Below are 19,672 nucleotides of genomic sequence, written 5' to 3' on the forward strand. Positions count from 1 at the left end.
GGGGCAATCGGTTCCAGGTGTACTGCACTCCCCTCCATGTGAAAGCAAACTGAGGCCTGCATTCTGCTGCCAGAGGAATGGAGAAAAATGCATTGGCAATGTCTATAGTGGCGTACCACTTTGCTGCCTTGGACTCCAGCTTGTACTGGAGCTTTATATGTCTGGCACGGCAGCACTCAGTGGTAGAGTCACTTCATTCAATGTACAGTAGTCCACAGTCAATCTCCATTCTCCTTCAGATTTTCACACAGGCCAGATGGGGCTGTTAAAGGGTGAGGGGGTCTTGCTGACCACCCCTTGGCTCTCCAGCTCTCGGATCTTCTTATGGATGGAGATCACAGCATCTCGAGTGGTCCTACCCTGTCGTTGATGCACCATGGAAGTGGCAATTGGCACTCGTTGCTCTTCTCCCATCAGGCATCCTACTGCAGATGGATTCTCAGACAACCCAGGCAAGGTGTTCAATTGCTGGATGCCCTCTGTCACTACAGCTGTTATCCCAAATGCCCACCTGAGTCTTTTTGGGTCTTTGAAATACCTACTTCAAAGGTCGTCTATGCCCAAAATACATGGCTATGCCCAAAATACATGGGCCCTCTGGGCCAGGCACAATAGGGTGTTTCTTCCACACATTCCCAGTCAGACTCACATCAGCTTCCACCAAAGTGAAATCCTGGGATCCCCCTGTCACACCAGCAACAGAAACAGACTCTGTCCCCACCTATCTCGATGGAATTAATGTACATTGCGCACCAGTATCAACCAAAGCTTTGTACTCTTGTGGTTCCAATGTGCCAGGCCAAGAAATCCACACAGACCAGAAAACACGATTTTCCCTAGCCCCTACCTGGCTAGAGGCAGGGCCCCTCTAAGCCTGGTTATCATTCTTTCCCTGGGTGTATGTTTTGGATGTTCCTTCAAGGGGATCGGACATGTTGTCATCATCATACCTGGCAGTTCGGCTATGGGCAACTGGAGCTGCTTTCCTTCTGGTGGCTTCCTTCAGTTCACTCACCTATTGTGCCAGAACAGCGGTAGGTTTCCTATCCCACCTTCTCATGTTTTCCCCACAATCACTGAGGTAGAACCACAGCTCAGCTCATGGGGTGTGCCTTCTCTCTCCATCTGGGAAACGTCTGCCTTGGATACCAGAACCTCTGATCTGTACTGCCGAGATTTAGAGAAGGTCTTCTTTAATCTCCTCTCTGAGCTTCTTATGATTCTCCTCTATCTTATCTTCTAATTTTTGCAGACTTGTTTCTACCGCTGTGATTCTGGCATGTGTTGGGCCATGCACAGCGTCTGCATATGCTCAGAGCTTCCTTGCCATATCCAGCATAGTCTCCTCACCATCATCCCTCTTCATTATTGCTAAAGCAGGAGCATATTCTCATGGCCCAAGTCGTACAAGTTTTCTCCACATCACAGATGTGCATGGTACCAAGTCTGGATTCTTGGTTGTCACATCATCTGAGAAGATAATCTCTGCCACTGCCATTTCTCTCAGGCGTTGGATCCCTTGCTCTATGGTCTTCCACTGAGTTGGTTGCATATAAAGACCATCTGCACACAGGCGTCTTCGTGCAACACTGTCCAAGACCTGTGCCCAGAGGCTGTGTGGATTAGCCACCCTCATCATTCCCTGGTCGATGACAGGATCCTGTGACAGGGATCCCAAATGCCTCACTTCAGTGCCATCCAGAATTGTAGTCTCACCTGCAGCATCCCAGAGACGGACCAGCCAACTAATTATGGATTCATCAGGTCATCGGGTGTAATCCTTCCGTAGGCCATGAAGGTCCTTCAGGGAAAAGGACTCAATATTTGCGTCTGATCTTGCACGTGCTGCTTTGACTCCTGATTTTATGTCAGGAGGCATCGAGGTTCCTTCTTCTGTATCACCATCATCATCATCATCCACTGGTTGATTAGCTTTTTCCATGCATTTCCCACTTCTAGTGCTGGTAGCGACAGCCATGGGTTTAGATGCTGGCTTAGGCTCACTGTCTGGTCTAGCTGCTGGCTTCAAGCCTGGGCTGATGGCTACAGCCTGAGTGACTGGGATAGCTGATTTATTTCCCTGCCCCCCTGCCTCTGTCTGCTGCCCTACACTATCTAACAAAGTGTGATAAGCATGGGCCAGGGCCCAGCTTATTTCAATTAGCCTTTTCTCTTTAGAATCATCATGGCACTTCTCTTTTAGGTATTTCCCCACTTCTGCTGCGTTCTGAATTTGTTCCCGTGGAAAATCCCAGTCTACAGGATCAGAAAATTCCTTCAGGGTTTGGCCTACATTTTCCCATTGCCCACACCACTCAGGATTTTTCACACCTGCATCTGCTTCTGGGTCAGGGGTCTCACCAGCTCTTCTGGATATCTCAGTCCTCATTCTAGAGAAGCTGCAGACCATATAGAGGAAGCTTACCAGATTAAATACCAGAAAGATGGTCTCTTTAGCATTCAGGGGAAACTGAACATTCTCAAAAAGTGACATAACCGATCCAAAGGAGAAGAAGGAAAGGGAAGGCTGGAAAGTCTTATTCTCAGCTCCTCCTCTAACAGACTGAGTGTAATTCTAATAAATTCCCAAAATGTACTACTGAAACTGGGATGCAGGGTAGGATGAAGAAACCACAAACCATACATATCGTAAACAGACGCCAGTATCTTTGTAAACGCTTTATAAATCATTATTACAGAGGCCAGCACAGCAGCTATTCCAATCCGTACCCCTCTACCGTAAAAATTACATGTTACGGACAATAATCCTAGTGACCAGAAAGGTATTGAAACCTCAACAAGGTCTAGAGCCCAGAGCCGCATGAAGGCTTTCACAACCAGAGACATCAGGGGTTCAAGTAGCATGGCTACTAACTGCTTTAACAACAACAAACACACAATTAATAGAGCTTTTTTCCACCTTTTCCAGCCGCGCGTTGGGCACCAATTCATGTATTTGTCCAGGTTTAGAGCAAATTTGGGGAAGAATCCCCCAAAGGATCTCCGGTGGGAAAAGCAGATCCAGTCGGCCCCTCCCCGCAACTGGTCCGGGAGGAAAAAATACCTCCTTGGAGAAAGGTGGAAAAAAACTGTTTACTAAAGAATAAAACCAAAACAATATCAAAAAATGAGACCCCTTGCCACTCTAAAAGAGATGACAAACTGAGAAAACCCCGTCCCCGGGTTGCAGCTCACTCAGTCTCTGATCAGTCCCTCCGGTGCTGGAATTGTCGCAGGCCAGGCCCGGCCCGGTGGGCCAGAGATGTGAGCTACCAGTGCTCTCTTGGGTGTTCAGTCCAGAGCAGGTTTCAAGAGGTCCAAAGAAAAGAAAAAAGTCACAGTCCAGGGAACTTCTTTGCCTCAGCTAGCTAACACTAACTAAAACGCAAATGAAGAGCTCTGTCCCGCTGTCTGTCTGCAGACAACACAGTCAGGAGCAGGAATGTGGGGGAGTGGAGTACAGTGTCTGAAAACAAACTGCACGCTTCTTCTCTCCCCCCATTCACTCTCTGGAACATTCTTAAAGGTGCAAAACTTATTATTCAACATAAACAGAATGAGACGATTGGGGATAAAAGCATCATATAGTCAACCCAGGACAGTACCTTATGGGGAAGAGCCACCGGAACACCCCAAATCAATTACGGGACTTGGGTGCATATTGTAAGAACACAGTGGCAAAATGGGCAACAAATGTCTTGCATTTCCCCAAACCAACCTGCAATCCTATGCAGGTGAAACTGTAGTTGTCCCTGCCAATCCTGGGCAAGGTCCCTTGAAGCAATGATGAATCTGCCAGGCCCGGCACAATCCAAAATCCTGGAGAGCACTGGCCTATCCATCAGCTAACCCCAGCTAATGTGACTGACACAGAGAGCCCTGAATGTCATGGTCCCTGTTTGGGCGCCAAATGTCTCCATGAGGGTGGCTGCGACAAACCTCTCTGGTTCCCTGACTTCAGGGCGAGAGTGGCAAAAATGAAAAGGAGCAGGATCAATGGAGTTTTTTAAAAGGAACTTTAATAACAGGGTGAAAAACAATAAACATGGAGAAATCAAGAACAGTATGAGGGGCAGGATCCAAAGACCCAAGACAACAGGGAAGCAACAACATGTACACTTAGGGGTAGAAAACTCTAGAACAATAAGCATAGAGGGGCAACAAGTAACCAGTAAGGAAGCAGAACTTGGACAACTTAGTATAATAACACTAAAGACTTATGAAGGACCTCTCAAATGCACCCTAAGTAAAACAAATTTTTCTCAGGGTTTGAACTCACAGTCAGTTCTTTCAGGGTAAAATCTGGCTGACTCTGAGTGACAGCTGGGCTAACTCCCACACCGCTGATTCACACTGGCCCCTTGGGACCATGCAGCCCACCAGAGCCACAATGATGTCCTTGGTTCCACGAGGGTCTACAGTGTCACATTGGTCCCTTGTGTCACAGTGTCACATGGTGCTCTGCAGTGCCACAATGGCCACTTCATTTCACAAGGCTCCCAAGTGTCACATTGATCTCAATAGGAAGGAAACCACGGAGGCCCCATGTTTCAGGGGCTGATGAGCAGCAACCACCAGAGGTTAAGGCAAGCCTGATCATTCTGTCCTGGCAAGTTTTCTTGGAGCAACCCTTGTGTTATGAACTGAACTAGGCCAAACTTTCTCTGGAGAAAGAGGTTCTCATTTATTAAAAGAGCTACAAGGAACGGAGTACCTAGGATAAGCCCGAGCACTCACACAGCGAGCCAAAACCAGAACAGTGCACTACTCCCAAGTGCACTGGGTTTCCCTAGAAAGCAAGTTTTCAGAAACAAGAACCTTGACCTAACTTTACTCCCCCCATTTATAGCCCCCTTGGAGTCTAGGACTGGTCCATGTTGAATCCGCATGGTGATTGGTCCATTTCCAGGCTTCCCATTGGTCTTTAACACCATTCATTCTGGACCAATCATTTCTGCAGGGCTTCGAATGATTGGTCAGATCTTCCATCCAATCCCTCTTCAACCTCACCTTGTCCCGCCAGACTGCCCTTCCACCAAACGCAGGACCCTTCTCTTAGAACATTCTAATAACCCCCCAATCTTAACATAATACAATTATTATAACGTAATAATACAATATAATTGAACTATACTCTAATTTAATATAATTTAACTTTTACTTATAAAAACTTGGATATTTGAAATTATGAATGAAGTGTCCTAATTTCAGGCATTTGTGTCTACAGAAGAGGGATGGTTTTCCTCCATAAAAAGAAAAGCACAAAGCCCTTTCCAGTGTTTGGAAAATAGGTGAGTGCTAGCACTCAGGAGTCAAAGACCAGCCAGATCTGTCTGTTATGGCAGCTTTTCTCTGGGAGCAATCCTTGGATACTCAGAAATTGGGAGGTGGAATCCTAATATTGGCCATGGATGCCTGGAAAAAATGGACAGTTCTTTTCCATACAAAGGAAAGCCCAGGGCCCCGGTGTTTCAGGGGCAGATGGGAGCAGCTTTCCACATTCCAAGGTCATCCAGACCTGTCATGTGACCCCTGGGAGGCTGTTACTGAGAAAAAATGATGGGCCTTTGCGGGGGTCGAGCCATCTGTCGGCGAGGGGAGACTCAGACACTCAATATGAGTGACAAGCAAGTTCCGTTTATTGAAGAGAGCATCAGACACTTATACAGCGAGTAATAAGCTTATGAATATTCTGTAAGCTAAGCAATCTATTGGTTAAACTATACCATCAACTCTTCCTCATTCCTTAGGGGTTACATGTCTCTTTTCTCATGCCTCTTTCACTGTTTGTTATCCTACCACAGCTAGGCCCAAGGACACTGTTATCTTGCAGGTGCCAGACTTGGAATTAGCCATGGTTTTGTACTTTTTCATTTTTCTAGCAGCTAAATTCCCAATATCTCCCCTGTTTTTATTTTCTAAAAAAAAAATTCTATGGGCTAACTGTGTTACATTTTTTGTAACACAAAAATAGGCAATTTTAACAACTAAACAGTATTTTTAGCTAGTAAGGTTTCTCTCTTACAAGCGATCTAAGCTAGGGAAACAAACTAAAAAGGCTATTACTAATCATAAAATATGCTATTTAACAAATATAAAAAAGAATTCTATGTGTTACAAAGCTCAAACAAAACTCAGGTGTGCTAATATAATTCATAAAAATAAGCTAAAGAAAGTTTACTTTCTATTCTTAAACAGCAGATTCTGATTGTCTTTAACTAAAGTTTTTGTAATGTTTATAACAACGCTCTACGCACAAGTCATAAAACAAATGCCTATCGTAAAAGCATAAATCTATCTAACATTACTTAAACTTAATAACACTTAAAACACTTAAACTTAAAGTATTTAAATTTAACAGAACTTAACCTTAATAAAACTTAACTGACTTTAAATTTTATACAACTTAAACCTAATATAATTCAAACTTAACAGAATCTAACTTAACTTAAACCTAATATAATTTAATCTTAACAGAAAACTTAACAAAACTTAACCTCAACAGTATTTAACATTTAATGGCACTTAATACACAATTTAACTTAAACTACTTAGTAACAAATAAAACTTACTATAAAAATAGAATATAACATTTACTATAACTTACTTACAGGCCTGACTCTAAAACACTAAACTAAAACAACTTTTTTTCGCGTGTTTGCTGCAGCATTTTTATACTTGAATGCACTTAAACATAAGAAGTTTGTTAAAGGTATACCTGTAAAAAAAAATTCTTTTGAATTCAGTGTTTGCTTTTACCTCCACCACATTCAAACAAGGCTTAAAAAACACAAAAAACACACTCATCACATCCTACTTCTACAATTACCTTAACACAAATTTAACATTTTCAAATTTTTCAAAACATAATTTCAGAGTTTGATGTTTTACCGATTAAAGACTGTGCTTTTAGTATTTAGAGTCTATGTCAATACCGGTGACCCCAAGACAGCATAACGAATACTTGTGAGCCAAATCGGCTGAAATTTGTCTCCCGCATTCACTGCGCTGATTTCTCTTTCACAGTCTCTTCTAAGAAAAACAAAAGGGTTCTTCTAACTTAGGTAATAAACTCTGGCGCAATAGTCTTTGGTGTCGTTTGTTTACCATCACTGATCTCTTAATTGCAGCAGGAATCTTTTCCTTTTGTTGACAAGAGTTACAATTATTACGGCTGTTAAGGTCTCACACCGAAGCCCTTGCCCACTGCGGGTCAGAGGGAGAAGAGCTCCGCTGGAAAAAGCGCTCCGGTCCCGCGGCGCTTGTGTCGGGGGGGGGCACCCCCCCGCGTTGGGCTCTTTGCTGCGTGCACTGCAGACACCGCTGCACCCGTGGCCGCGCGGGTCGCTTTTCCCGCGGCTGCTCGGTTCCCCCCGCGGCCGCCGTCGCTCCCGCCGCTGGGCCCATGCCGAGATTGGAGTGGCACAGCCCTGCAGGCGTCCCGAGCCGCGGCTGCTGCCGCCATCGCAGCAGGGTCACTGATTTATCGTGCATATACTTGCAGCACCAGCACCACAACGCATGTTTTTGCAAGTCTATATGCAGCAATCTCGGGAATTCTCTTCCCAAGTCAGCAGTCTATAGTCCCGGCTTTTCTAAAAAGCATTTAAAAGGATTATATGCCGTTTGTCCCTGTATTACCTTTTAACTTGTCATTCATTTGCGCGCTGCAGCCTTTCCAAGCCTTTCCAGGATTTCGACGGCATTCAGTCAGCTGGACTCTCCTGTGAGGTCGCCAGGGCACCGCAGCTCACTCTTTCGCCCACTCTTTTGCCTTTCTCCAGGTCTCCTATATAGGGTCGCCTAAGGCAGGGCCGCTTTTTGTGCCTCCCGGGCTGCGTCGGGACTGACACCCAAATACTGCACCGACCGTGGCTCGCAGGGGTTCGGATCGCTGTTCGGGCAGCCATTTTGTCACAGAGAAAAAATGAAGCCTTTGTCAGGGTCGAGCCATTTGTCGGTGAGGGGAGACTCAGACACTCAATATGAGTGATAAGCAAATTCCATTTATTGAAGAGAGCATCAAACACTTATACAGCGAGTAATAAGCTGTATAATACTTTTCCATTTTCTAGCAGCTAAATTCCCAACATGGGACAAACTTTGTAAAGCCTGAAAAGTAATTTATCAGAAAAATCTTTCTAAGATATATTTTGAATGCAGTCTCAGGTACTGCCTGTAATATGGGTGCCTTCAAAGGCACTCTGGTGACCCTGGAGGGAGTTTGCTGGCTGTCCCCAGCCCAGTCCCGCTGCAGGGAGTGTTTGTTTCTGCTCTGGCTGTTGCAGGTGACTTCCAGTCGGTGTTTATATGCACAACTGGTGCAGCAGCAGTTTGTTCCAGACAGACGCAGTGGATACACCCTGCCCGGCCCAGCTCATCCTCAGTACCGAGCCTACGAGCTGGGCATGAAGCTGGTAATGATTCCTGGGGCATTCTGGCCTTGGTTCATGCATGTCCGGGGAATGGGTCCTTGTCTGGAAGTTGCCTGCTTGTCCAGAGAAATGTGAGCAAACTCTGTCACACCTTGAGAACCTCTTGTTGTTGCATCTTTTATCTGCAGCCCCATGGCTTTGAAATGTTGTGCTCCAAGAGCAGCAAAGTGGCTCCTGATGCCAAGAGAAACATGTTAAGAGGTCCTCTGTGGGAGAGATTCCTCAGGAGCTTGAAGGAGAAGGATTATTTCAAGGTCTGTGAGTATTTCAGTGTCTGTGGATTTTAAACATTGCAGGGAAAATACATTTTAACCCGTGAACTTGTGTGAGGAATTGCAGTGGGGCCAGAGCTTGAATCCTTATCTCTGTGTGAAATGAAGTAATGTGTTTAAATGTGCAGTTTGTTCCACTTTGAAAGGAATTTATTTTGGAAATGAAAAAGGAAAAAGCAAGATGTGGGGATTGATTCATTCATCTAAAGCAAGGGGAGAAATACACTTGAGTGAAGAAAACCCCCATGTGTGATTGTGTGAGGTGTAACTGATTTCACTGGTTTACATTTCATTTCCACCCCTCTAGAATTCAATATTCTTCAAGATCCATACATAACACCATAGACCTATCTGGGCCCATGCAAGTGTAATTTTGATGTGTGTGAGGGTTTTCTGACTTCTGGGAGTTTTGGTGAGGTTTTGTGGGGGTTTTTTTTGTTTATTTTTTAAAGATGCCTTTGAGTGCTTTTTTGATGTTAATAAATTGGACATAAATTGACTACTTGTTTGAAGGTTTTAAAATTGGACAACACCATTGAATTTCTTAGGTTAATATCCTTTAATATACCTCAAATACAGGAGTGCCCCTTTGCTGTATTGAGTTCCAAGTGTAGATGGCCAAGAGGTTTCAGTTGTTCTGGTTCTCTCAGCATTTCTGTGTGACCAACAGTCGCCCTTAGGAAGCCTGACTGTGAGGAGGAAGAGGAGGGAGAATTGTTTGGGTTCATGCCTGTGACTTGCATTCAATAGGGAGAAATGGAATGATCAACCAAGTACCTGAAACCGTTGCACATGGCAGAAGATCACTTCCAGCAATCTGTTGCTGTGCCAGAAAGGTGAGAGCTACTTGAAATTCATGAGTGTCATGTACCCTACCAATCCTGTAAGTGACCTTTGAAATCCTTGTTACAAACACCTGAACCCTTTTCTCCCCTGCACATTTAACATGGGAGCTGTGGCCAGGACATAAAAGTACTAATTCCTCTGGAATGCTCCACTGAGAGAAGTTCTGGTTGGAGTAACTCTTTTATTTTGGTTTTGTGAAATGCTGAGCTCTTCCAAGTGGATTCCAAGTGGTGACTGCAAAGCAATTCTTGCTTAGTTGACTGTAGAAAGTGTAGAAAAGTTTCATTGAAAAGCAGTCCCAGTGAATAATGAATACAGGGTAATATGTCTCTTTTGCTCAAGCAGCTGGCTATGGATTTCTCTGGAAGATCAAATCCAAAAAAAAAATCACTACAGAAATATCTGAGGCTTTGGCAAGTCATAATATCTTGACTGTTATTTTTTTGAGTTTCCAGTCTGTGCTGGTTGGGATCAGGTAATCTTAATATTTACCAAGGCAAATGAAATGTAAAGGAAAAGAGCCATGACCAATGGGTTTGGAGCCATCAGCTGGGAATTGCAGGGACTGACTGTGTCCTGTTTTGGCCAATGCTCTGGGTAGTGAGTGCTCTGGTACTTCCCCCAGATTCATTTCCCTTTTTGATGTGTTTGCACAGAAGGAAAAATGAAGAATTCAAGTGAAAACCTGAATGTAGAGCATGTGATCCCATTGAATCCATTTCAGTCAATTGATTTTGGTTTTTCTTCTAGCTGTGATGAAGTGAGCCCAGGTGTTGAAATCCTGGCACTACTACAGACAACCCCCATTGATTGATCTGAAGGAATTGGAGAGAGAAGCAGCTTGTCTTCCTGCAGAGGATGATGAGCTGGATGGGGGAATTATTCCTATTACAGATGATTATTTGTGGGGGGAGAGGGGCAATGCTGACAGCTGTGAAGGGAGATGAAATCCAGCCTTCCTTAAGACTAAACACTGGATTGGCTCTCCCAGTTTAGAGTAAGCCTTTCTTCCTCCACTGAGTGGCCAAAGGCTTCTCAGTGGCTAGAATGGTCTCTCTGAGTCTGAGCTCTGCAAAGCAGAGTTTGTAAGTAGTGACAAGAAATCTGCACTCAGTTCTTCTCAGCCTCTCTCTGCCTTTGCTGTGTGTGACCCAGGACCAGCACAAGAGCTGAACTGCAGAACTGAGCTGCAGGATAGTTGCAGTCCTGTCAGTCAGCTGGTTTGGGCCTGTGGGCCAGCAGGCTTGTGCAGAGTAACACATCTGTGCTGTGTTCTTGCAGATGACAGCTGGCTGGATATGACACCAGGTGCTCTGGATCAGATGCTGAAGGAGACAAGAAATGAGTCCCTTCCTTCCCCAAATAAGGAGGAGCAAAACTATGACTTGGAAACAGTTGTTGAGAGCATGAAGGCTTTTGTGTCCAAAGTGTCCACGCACGAAGGAGCTGAAATGCCATGGTAGTAGCACCTGGAGTTTGGCTCTGGTGTAGAATGTTGCACTGTGCTGCAGCCCTGTGCTTGGTTCTGTGATGCAGAGAATCAGTTGGAAGGTGCTGTGCTGAGCACAGCCTGAAGCAAAGCCAGAGCAGTGAACCTGTACTTGCTTTAAATCAGCTTGGTGCCACTGTGGCACTGGTGCAGGTTCAAGTGCTGCAAGCTGAGCTGCTCTCTGTCCCTCAGTTGGATTTTGTGGTCTTCACAATTTTTCTCTTTTTATGCCAAGAATTCTTCCACGCGCTGTTTGATGTCTCATCCATACAGGCTTCAAAGTTCTGAGGCCTTTTAAATTAAAAGGCCCAACTTCAGTCCAGGCTTGAGAGACATCAATATGGCTTGTGCCTGTGTCAGGCTTAGACAAGCATAGAAGCTTTATTTCTTTAAAAATATTTTTATATTTCAGGTCATCTGATGAATCCCAAGTTACCTTTGTCGTGGATTCTTTTACCAAAGCCCTGGACAGAATTTTAGGTGAGATTGCTTCTTTCTTTGGAACAAATGCCAGCACTGATTTCTTTGCCGTTGTACTGACACCAAATCATGTGCAGGGGCAGACTTGGAGGAGCTGGATTCTGATGACGTGGATGAAGAGGAGGAGTTTGGTTTCTCAGATGAGGATGATGAAAGCTGGATGCTGGGAATAGAAGGCAGGAGCAGAAGGTGTCTCCCGAGGAGCTCGTGGGCAGTCTCAAGGCGTACATGGAGGAGATGTACCGTGAGCTGGCACAGAGCAACGTTGGGAAAAGTTTCAGCAGCCACAAGAGAGGGGTAGAGTGTGCCTTGAGCTCTGATTTGCAGCAGTAATTTCCAAGCAGGAAATGTGCTGCAAGTGGCCATTCTGAGTAATGGGATTGGAACCTTCCCACCTGCAAGCAAAGTGTGCTGGACCTGCACCATCATACATTTTTTATAAACTGAAACTTACCTAAGCTTGGAATTTGCCCATCTTTTCCAAGACTCAGTTCCATTTCACTGTTTTTAGTAGTAGGGCAAGCAGCTGCAGCTTCACTTTTGAGTTCCTGTAGTAGTTCTCTCCACTAGGGAGCTGAGCCAGGACTCAGCAACACTTAGTGTCCTTCTCTTGGAACCTATTGTGGGTAATGGACAGCGGTGATTTTCAGCTGGCATGAGCATTTGGTGTCTGAATTCCTGTCTGTCAGGACTCAGGAGTGTACTGGACTTTGTTGGCTACAGAATTGTTGTTTCTTTTCTCCTGTGGTTTGCCTTTTTCCCCCTTAAATCTGCTTGTGCAATTGGATAAAACTTTCTCTTTGTGCTCCCTGCAGGCAAGTTCTGTTGGAGCAGCCCCATGTGAGAGTGCTGGCCCTGATTGTGGAGCTGAGGCTGCTGAGCTGGCAGCCCTGGCTATGGACATGAACCTAGTGGCAAACCTGCTCAAGTCCTGCAGTGCCCAGGCTGGCCTGGCAGGGCCCACCTCGAGCATTTTACAGAGCCTGGGGGTGAATTTACCTGAGAGCACAGAGCTCCCTGGCAGCTGAGCAAGGCAGGGAGAGCCTTGGCACAAGGCATGGCTGCTGGGGAGATGGAGCACACGCACACAAGCAGGATGTGGAAGAAGAGGCCAAAGGTTTGAATTTGGAGCATTCTGTTCATTATGTGTCACTTCAGCAGAGTGAATTTACCTGCAAAAGCTTCTGTTTGCACACTGTCTTGGGTGGAAATGAGATTTTCCCAGTGCTAGCACAATTCCAGAAAACTGGAAAAGGATGTAGAATGCATGACTCAAATGATGTTTTCTTTTATTACAACACCTCTCTCCCATTTTTCCATTCAGTGATCTAATTTGCCACGTTTCTTAAATGTCCTTTTACCCATTGCTGAGTGGGTTCAATATCTGGGGAGCAGTTCTTGTTCTGAAAATGCTGCTGCCTTCACGGGGCAGGTGGGGAAATACCACATTGCAGGAAGAGTAATTGGATCAAAAGTGCAAATATTGGCCAGAAGTATTTTTTAATTTTATTTCAATAAAAACAAAAATACAACTTGATTACTGAATTTTTTTGAAGATATGCATAACTTCCTCAGGTCTTGGAGTAACAATATTTTTGTAGTTGTTCATTTTCTGAATGAATGCCATTACTGCTGAATGTTGATATACAGCTACTGCTGGCATGATGTGAGCCCAGGCAGAGCAGTTTGGGGTTTTTTCAGTGCAAATGTGCTGGAAGGCATGCAGCACGTTGCTTTCATGTGTAATGAAAAATCTATTTTAAATATGACAACTTTAGTTTCAACAAGACAAATTTGAAATAAAATAGATAGAAATTCTTGATACGCAAACACCAACCGTGCAGTCCTGCTGGGTCCAAATCAGCTTCTTAATTTCTCCTTATTTCATTTTCATTCAGCAATTAATGAGTTCTCCTGCACTGATGTGTAATTCACTTTGTCAGCAGTTCAGGGAGAGCACTGGCAGGTTGGACAGGTACAGAGATGGACAGCAAGAGCTGGGAAGTGTGAAGAAGGTTCTGCTAAATTTCAAGCAATTTGGACTGCTGAGAGGTGAGAGACTCAGACAAAGCTGTGGTGGAAAAATGGGGTTAACAGAGGTTTTTAATTGAGACAAGGCTAATGAGCAGTTAGTGGTGGAAAACAGAGGTACTTGAACCTTGGGAAGGGTTGGTGTTTGACCAGGAAAGGTAATTTACACTGAAAATACATAAAATTCTCCACTGATGAGTAGCTAGATCGAGTTTCGATACCTTAAAACATAATTGAGTTGAAGAACATGATCACATTGAACTGCTGTGTGGCCTGTGCTATAGAAAAGGCCCAAATAGATGGACTCCCTTAGTGCATGAGGAGAACTCCTAAGCTGAGGCTCAGAACAAAGCTGCTCTTTTGCAAACACTCCAGCTGCTGTTGCTGCTTGGATAATCTGAGTTTTCCATCAGTGGGGCTGGGATTTCTCTGGGGCTCTGCTCATCCCAACTCTTTCCATTTGTTCAGCAGCTTCCCAGTGGAGCCCTGCAAGGCTCTGGGAGCGCTCCCAGGAGAGTTTGCCATGGCAGAAGAAGCATTTCCATGCTGCCTCTTCCACTGCTTTGAGGTAACACACCAGGCAACTCCACTTTTAATTCTGAGAGTGCTTTTAGTGAAGGAAGCCCGATGGAATTAATTAGGGCAGACAAGTGGTGTGTGATTCCCTTTCAATGGATTTCTGTCCAAGTGTATTCTGAAGTTGTTTAACTGGTTAATTTTCCCTTATTGTCTGTGTTTCAACTGGGGGAATCCCCATGCACCTGCAATGCTGAGGGCATCAATGGAAAGAAACCCTGCCTTGGCCATTATTTCAGGGGTATCAGTGGATGGGGACTCCCCATTTTCTTGCTGAAATTGACCAGGGAACACCCTTTGTAATGGGAATTTATAGGTTGGAAATGAGAGCAAACAATTTTCTATTTTCATCCTCTTTAAGTTTAAAATGACAAGGAATCATTATTGTCCCTTATTTTTTCGAGTTTAAATTGGTAGAAACCCCCACTGATTCCATCATTTTAGCGATTTATATTGCAGGGCAAAAAAAGGGCTGGAAAAAAAAGGTGATACTGAAGGGCAAGAAAAAACAAAGTGGAAAAAAGTTTGCAGAAAAGGGTAGGAAATGAAGGTCAGAAAAGGGTTTCAAAAAAGGGCAGAATAAAAAATGGGAGGGGAAAAAGTGGCAAGAAAACGGGGAAAAAAGGCATCAATAAAAGGGGGGAGAAGGGACAGAAAAAAGCAGGGAAAAATAACACAAATAATGGGAGAAAAAAAGGGCAGCAGAAAAAGGGAGGAGGAGTTTAAAAACGGAGATGGCATAATGGTGAAAAAGTGGTGTTTTGGAAGCAGGAAAGCTCTAGAAAGGTGAGGAGAAAAGGGTGCGAAACATGAGAGGAAAAAGGATGGGAAATATGAGGGAAAAAGAGCAGGACCCCAGAGACACCCCCAGAGCTCAGACCACCCTCCCCCATCCCACAGACACCCCCAGGTACCCCCAAGAGAGCCCCTGCAAACCCCACACACACCTGGGCCTGGATTCCTGCAGGAACACTGGGGTACAACTGGGCTCCTTGCAGCGGGATGGAAACAACGGCCAGGGCTGGGAATGTGTGCCCACTGTGCTGCCAGGCTGGGAATCAGCTGGGTGGGGCCCTGCCATGGCAAAGGCTCCTGAACAAGTGCCAGGTTTGTGGGCTGCAGCTGGAGTTGAGAAGCGAAGGGATTAGTCCAGGCAGGAGAACATCCCATCAAGGGGCACTGCTGCAAAGTGGGCATGTTTGGAACAGAGCCTCTCCTTCAGCAGGCCAACGCTGCCAGATGGAAATTGCCAAGGGCACGAGGCTGGCAAGTGAAGAGCAGAGCTGCTGTGAAGGGAAAGGTCAGTTCATTCAGAGAGATCACACAGGTCACTTGAGCACTGTTACAGGGAGGAAGCAGAAAATGAGAGATTTCCAGGGAAGCCTTTGTAGTTAGTGGGGAAAAGGAGTCATGACAGACAATGGCTGCAGGGATGGTGATCCAAATTAGTTCTGAGCAGATTTCCTTTTTTTTATTTGGTGAGGGTTATTAACCTTATCTGCAGTTATAAGGCCAAATAGTTTTGGAATATATTCTAGTTTAATCTAGCTGTCCTCCAGGCTGCATACTCACAGCAGCCATATTTAACTGTCATATGATGTGTGAATTTGCTTGTGTCCCTATCCCAAATGTCATCCTTCCTGGGTTTTCTGCTTCCTTTTAACATGCTAGTAAATCTTGTGCATCCCTCTGCAGCATTTCCATGGGTAAAACCACTGAAGAGCACAAGCTAAAGGATGCTACCTCAGCTGAGCACAGGCAGCAGTGGGAAAGGATGTTATATCAGCATTTTCTGTCCCTGTGCTGATACTGTTCTCCCTGGGAGGGAGCTGGGAAATCCCTATTTCTGCTGCTGTGCTCTTCCTGGTGTTTGTCACAGCTGATGCCAACCCCATTTTCCCAGTGTAATGATGATTCTGGACATCTCTGAGTGTACCTGCTGGCCTTGGAAATGCCACTGATGGTTATTGAGGAGAAGGCAAGTCCCAGCATTTCTGTGTGGGAACGGAAATGTGTGGCCGTCCCTCAGTGCAGCTCTTTTAGTGACAGTGGTCGGTGGCCATTCCTGGTGCAGTTCTGTTTTCATTTTTCTTTCTACCGTTCTATTTTATTCCCTTCACACTTCCCACCCTTTTCTGTGCCTCAGTTTTTAACCAGCACTGACCCAGTGCTCCCTCGGTGCAGCTCTTTCAGTTGTGGGGCAGTGGCCACTGCTGGTGCAGCACTTTTATAACATTTTACACCATTCTCTCTCTTCTATTCCTGTCATTCCTCTCAGACTTTCCTGCTACTCTTTCAGCACCTCTGCCACCCTGACAGTCCCTTGGTGCAGCTCTTTTTGTGACACTTTGGCAGGGTCCACTGCTGAAGCAGTATTTTTAGGACATTTTATACCATTCTGTAAATTTTGTTCCACTCACATTTCACAGCCTTTCCTATGACTCTTTTTAACCAGCACTGCTGGCCTAACGGTGCCTTTGGGCAGCTCTTTTAGTGTTAGGGGGCAGTGGAGACCTGGCAGTGCAGATTTTTATCCTATTTTAGTCTCTATTGTATTCAATTTCAGTCTATATTATTCTATTCTGTTTTAGTCTCTCAATCTTATTGCAGCAGCACCTCTCCGTCCCTCGGTGCAGCTCCTTTAGAGACCAGGGCCCGTCTCAACAGGCAGCTGCTGCAGCCAGGGCAAGAGAAGGGCAAGGCACATGGCAATGCTGCTGCTGCTGCTCGGGGTCTGTCAGCTTTGCAGTTCAGGTAGATCAAATGAATCCCAATTGTCAGATTTCCACCACCTGCTATTTCTCCCCTCTTTTCCTCAATGGACTTGACAGCTCTTGGTTTCCTCCCACACAGCTGCAAAGCAAAATGCCCACCTGCCCCATGGCCATCCCCACCACCGTGTCTCTCTTCTCTCCCCGTTACTTTGCAGCACTTTCTCCCTCCTCCTCCTGTCGCTGCCAGCTCAAGCAAAGCCATTTCCCCCACTGGCACCAGCTGCCTCCTGTCCCTCGCTCCCATTTTGCCCACTCTGAACTCCTGGAGCCGCCTGCCCGCGGAGCCGCAGCTGCCGTGGGGCCGGGTAATGGTGCAGGGAATGCTGGCAGGGATTCTTGGGCCGGGCTGGGCCAGGCCAGGTGTCCGGGGCCAGCTCTGAGCCTCTGCTCCTGCCCCTGGGCAGGCAACAGAACACAGCAGGAAAGGCTTGAGGATCGGCAAAGGCCGGGCAGAGATCTCTCACCGGTCACTGGTATAAAGGACACGACTGGGGGGAATTCTTTGAATTCATTATGACACAAATCATGGCAAGAGAACGAGCGGTGAAGCAGCAGGGCTCAGCCTCGGAACCAGGACTGTGCCCTCGGCCCCCGGCAGCCGCCCCATTGGGATAAAGGATCCCCGGGCCGAGCAGCGGCTCTGCCCCAGCACGGGGATGTGTCCGGAGCCCCCGCTCCGGGCCGGGCTCGCAGGGCCGAGCTGCTCCTGGAGCTTCCAGCGCTGCTGGATCCGGCGGGCGCGGCACAGGCAGTGCCGGGGGCATCGCTCGGTGCCTGGCGGCGTTTGCCGTCCCCAGGGAGAGACTGAGCCCGGCCCGCAGCACCAGCTCATCCTCACCCTTCTACTGCAATTGCTCCATGGGTTAAACCAAGGGGAAACTCCCTCTTGTCGCCAGTTCAAAGCCCTGAATCAAGGGGAGAACGGAGGTTCCCTCTCGATTTAGATCCCTAAATGATGCATAAAGAGAGTATCCCCCCAATTTAATCCCAAATCAAAAGTGAATCGAGGGGTTTTTTTCCTCAATTTAGCCTCCTAATAGAAGGAGAAATGCAGTTTCCCTCTTCAATTTCCCTCAACAAAGACATTCTGGAGGCTTTTGAAAACCTTTTTCATCTGTGAAGGTCCCTTCAAATGGAGGCTCCCCCTCGATGGAGTTCTTACAGTGGCACATCAAGAGGTTCCTCTCAAGGGAAGCCCTTTCAGACCAGGGACAGCCGTGTTTGCTCTCAGTTTGAACCTGGAGATGATGAAAATGGGGCTCTTTCCCTCAATTCAAAATGCACCATAAAGATATTCTCCTTCCATTTCAACATGGAAATCATGGAAAACTGTAATTGACTGTGAGACACCCAAAATCATTGAAAAGCCAAACACCCAAAATCTTGTTTTCCTTCAAATGACAGGTGAATGGGGATCCCCCCAGTTCAAACACAATTACAGAAAAGCTTTCCCCCCTCCATTTCAATCCCATTTTTGGGGGCACTGGGGAGGGACTGGGGGCACTTCCCCCTCCTCACTGCTCACCCCTGGGGCTGCTGCCCCTCGCACAGTGCTGAGCAGTTCCCTCCCAGTTCCCTGCCAGTTTCCCTCTTCCAGGCAAGCCCCGGCAGGGATGGGGAGAGCACTGGGCAGGAGCTGGGAGCGCTGTTCCTTCCCAGGGCTCCTGATATCCCTGCCAGTGCTCCTTCTAGCTAATCGGGGGGCAGGTTTTGCCAGGAAAGCCTCTAGTTTACTAAGTACGTGGCCTGTTTACAGAGTCTGTGGTTCGAGTGGTAACACTGAGGGCAGGTAGGAAATCCGCAAAGAGAAAAGGAGGAAATACATAAATATCAAAGCCTTGTGTGTGATTTGTTTTCCTCCTCCCTTTCACCACTCCCAGCCTTCCTGTTTCTTTCTCTGTGGGTGCTGATGTCATGCTGGAGCAATGTGAGAGCTGTCCCTCAGCATTCAGAGGCAGCTATTCCTCAGCTGTTCAGCTGTACAGCGCTGTTACTCCCATGTGAGCCCACGCTGCCCTTTCCCTGCCCCTGTAGCAGCCCCAGCACTCGGGGCACTGCGGGAAGGGCAGGCTGGGCACGGAAAGGCACGGCTGGCACCGCCTGCCCTCCCGGCAAGGTGCACGAAAGCATCTTGACCGAGGGACAGCGAGCACGGCTGTCAGCACTGACAGACCTTGGCAGGGCCAGGGCTGCCTGTGCAGCACCGAGGGCACGAAAGGGAGAGCAGCCACTTCTGTCACCGAGCTGCCAGGCTGCAAACCACGGGGGATGCAGGGCTGGGCTCTCAGCGCTGCGGTTTTTCCTTATTCGGTCCTCTGTTGCAATGTTTGTCTAGGTTTAACAAACCTTTTAAAATTTTTAAAGAGACGGTCTGTCGCAGTGGAGGTGGTCACAACACAAAGCAGAGACCACAAGCAGTCTGCGTTGGCAACACTGTATTAGTGAACAGGGCTGATCTTTTATACACTTTCCAATTGTTTACCCTTCTTCTACCTTAGCTATTGGCCACAGTAAGTCAATACCATGCTATTGGTGAAAAGTTATAGTGACTTTACCTAACTTTCTAAACATGCTTCGTCCTGCTGCAAAGTGCTTTTATCTTTCTTCTCTCGATCTCCTTGGTTACAGCCTTGGAGAAAGCTCCTTATCAGCTTCTTCTTACTTCTCGGCTTCTTGTCGCTCCTTTAGCTAACAGGCCCGCTGTTAGCCCCTTCCACAAGGGTCGTTTCTCACACTAATTTCCAATCTGCTCTTGTAGCAGCATACTGT

At 46.5% G+C, this 19,672-nt stretch overlaps 1 pseudogene; it reads left to right on the top strand.

Annotated features, from left to right (window-relative positions):
- Positions 1 to 7,749: 7,749 nt before the first annotated feature.
- LOC141729922 (protein ecdysoneless homolog) lies at positions 7,750 to 17,091 on the top strand (annotated as a pseudogene).
- The last annotated feature ends 2,581 nt before the right edge of the window (positions 17,092 to 19,672 follow it).

Source organism: Zonotrichia albicollis, chromosome 8 (assembly GCF_047830755.1).
Source record: "Zonotrichia albicollis isolate bZonAlb1 chromosome 8, bZonAlb1.hap1, whole genome shotgun sequence".
Classification (NCBI taxonomy): domain Eukaryota; kingdom Metazoa; phylum Chordata; class Aves; order Passeriformes; family Passerellidae; genus Zonotrichia; species Zonotrichia albicollis.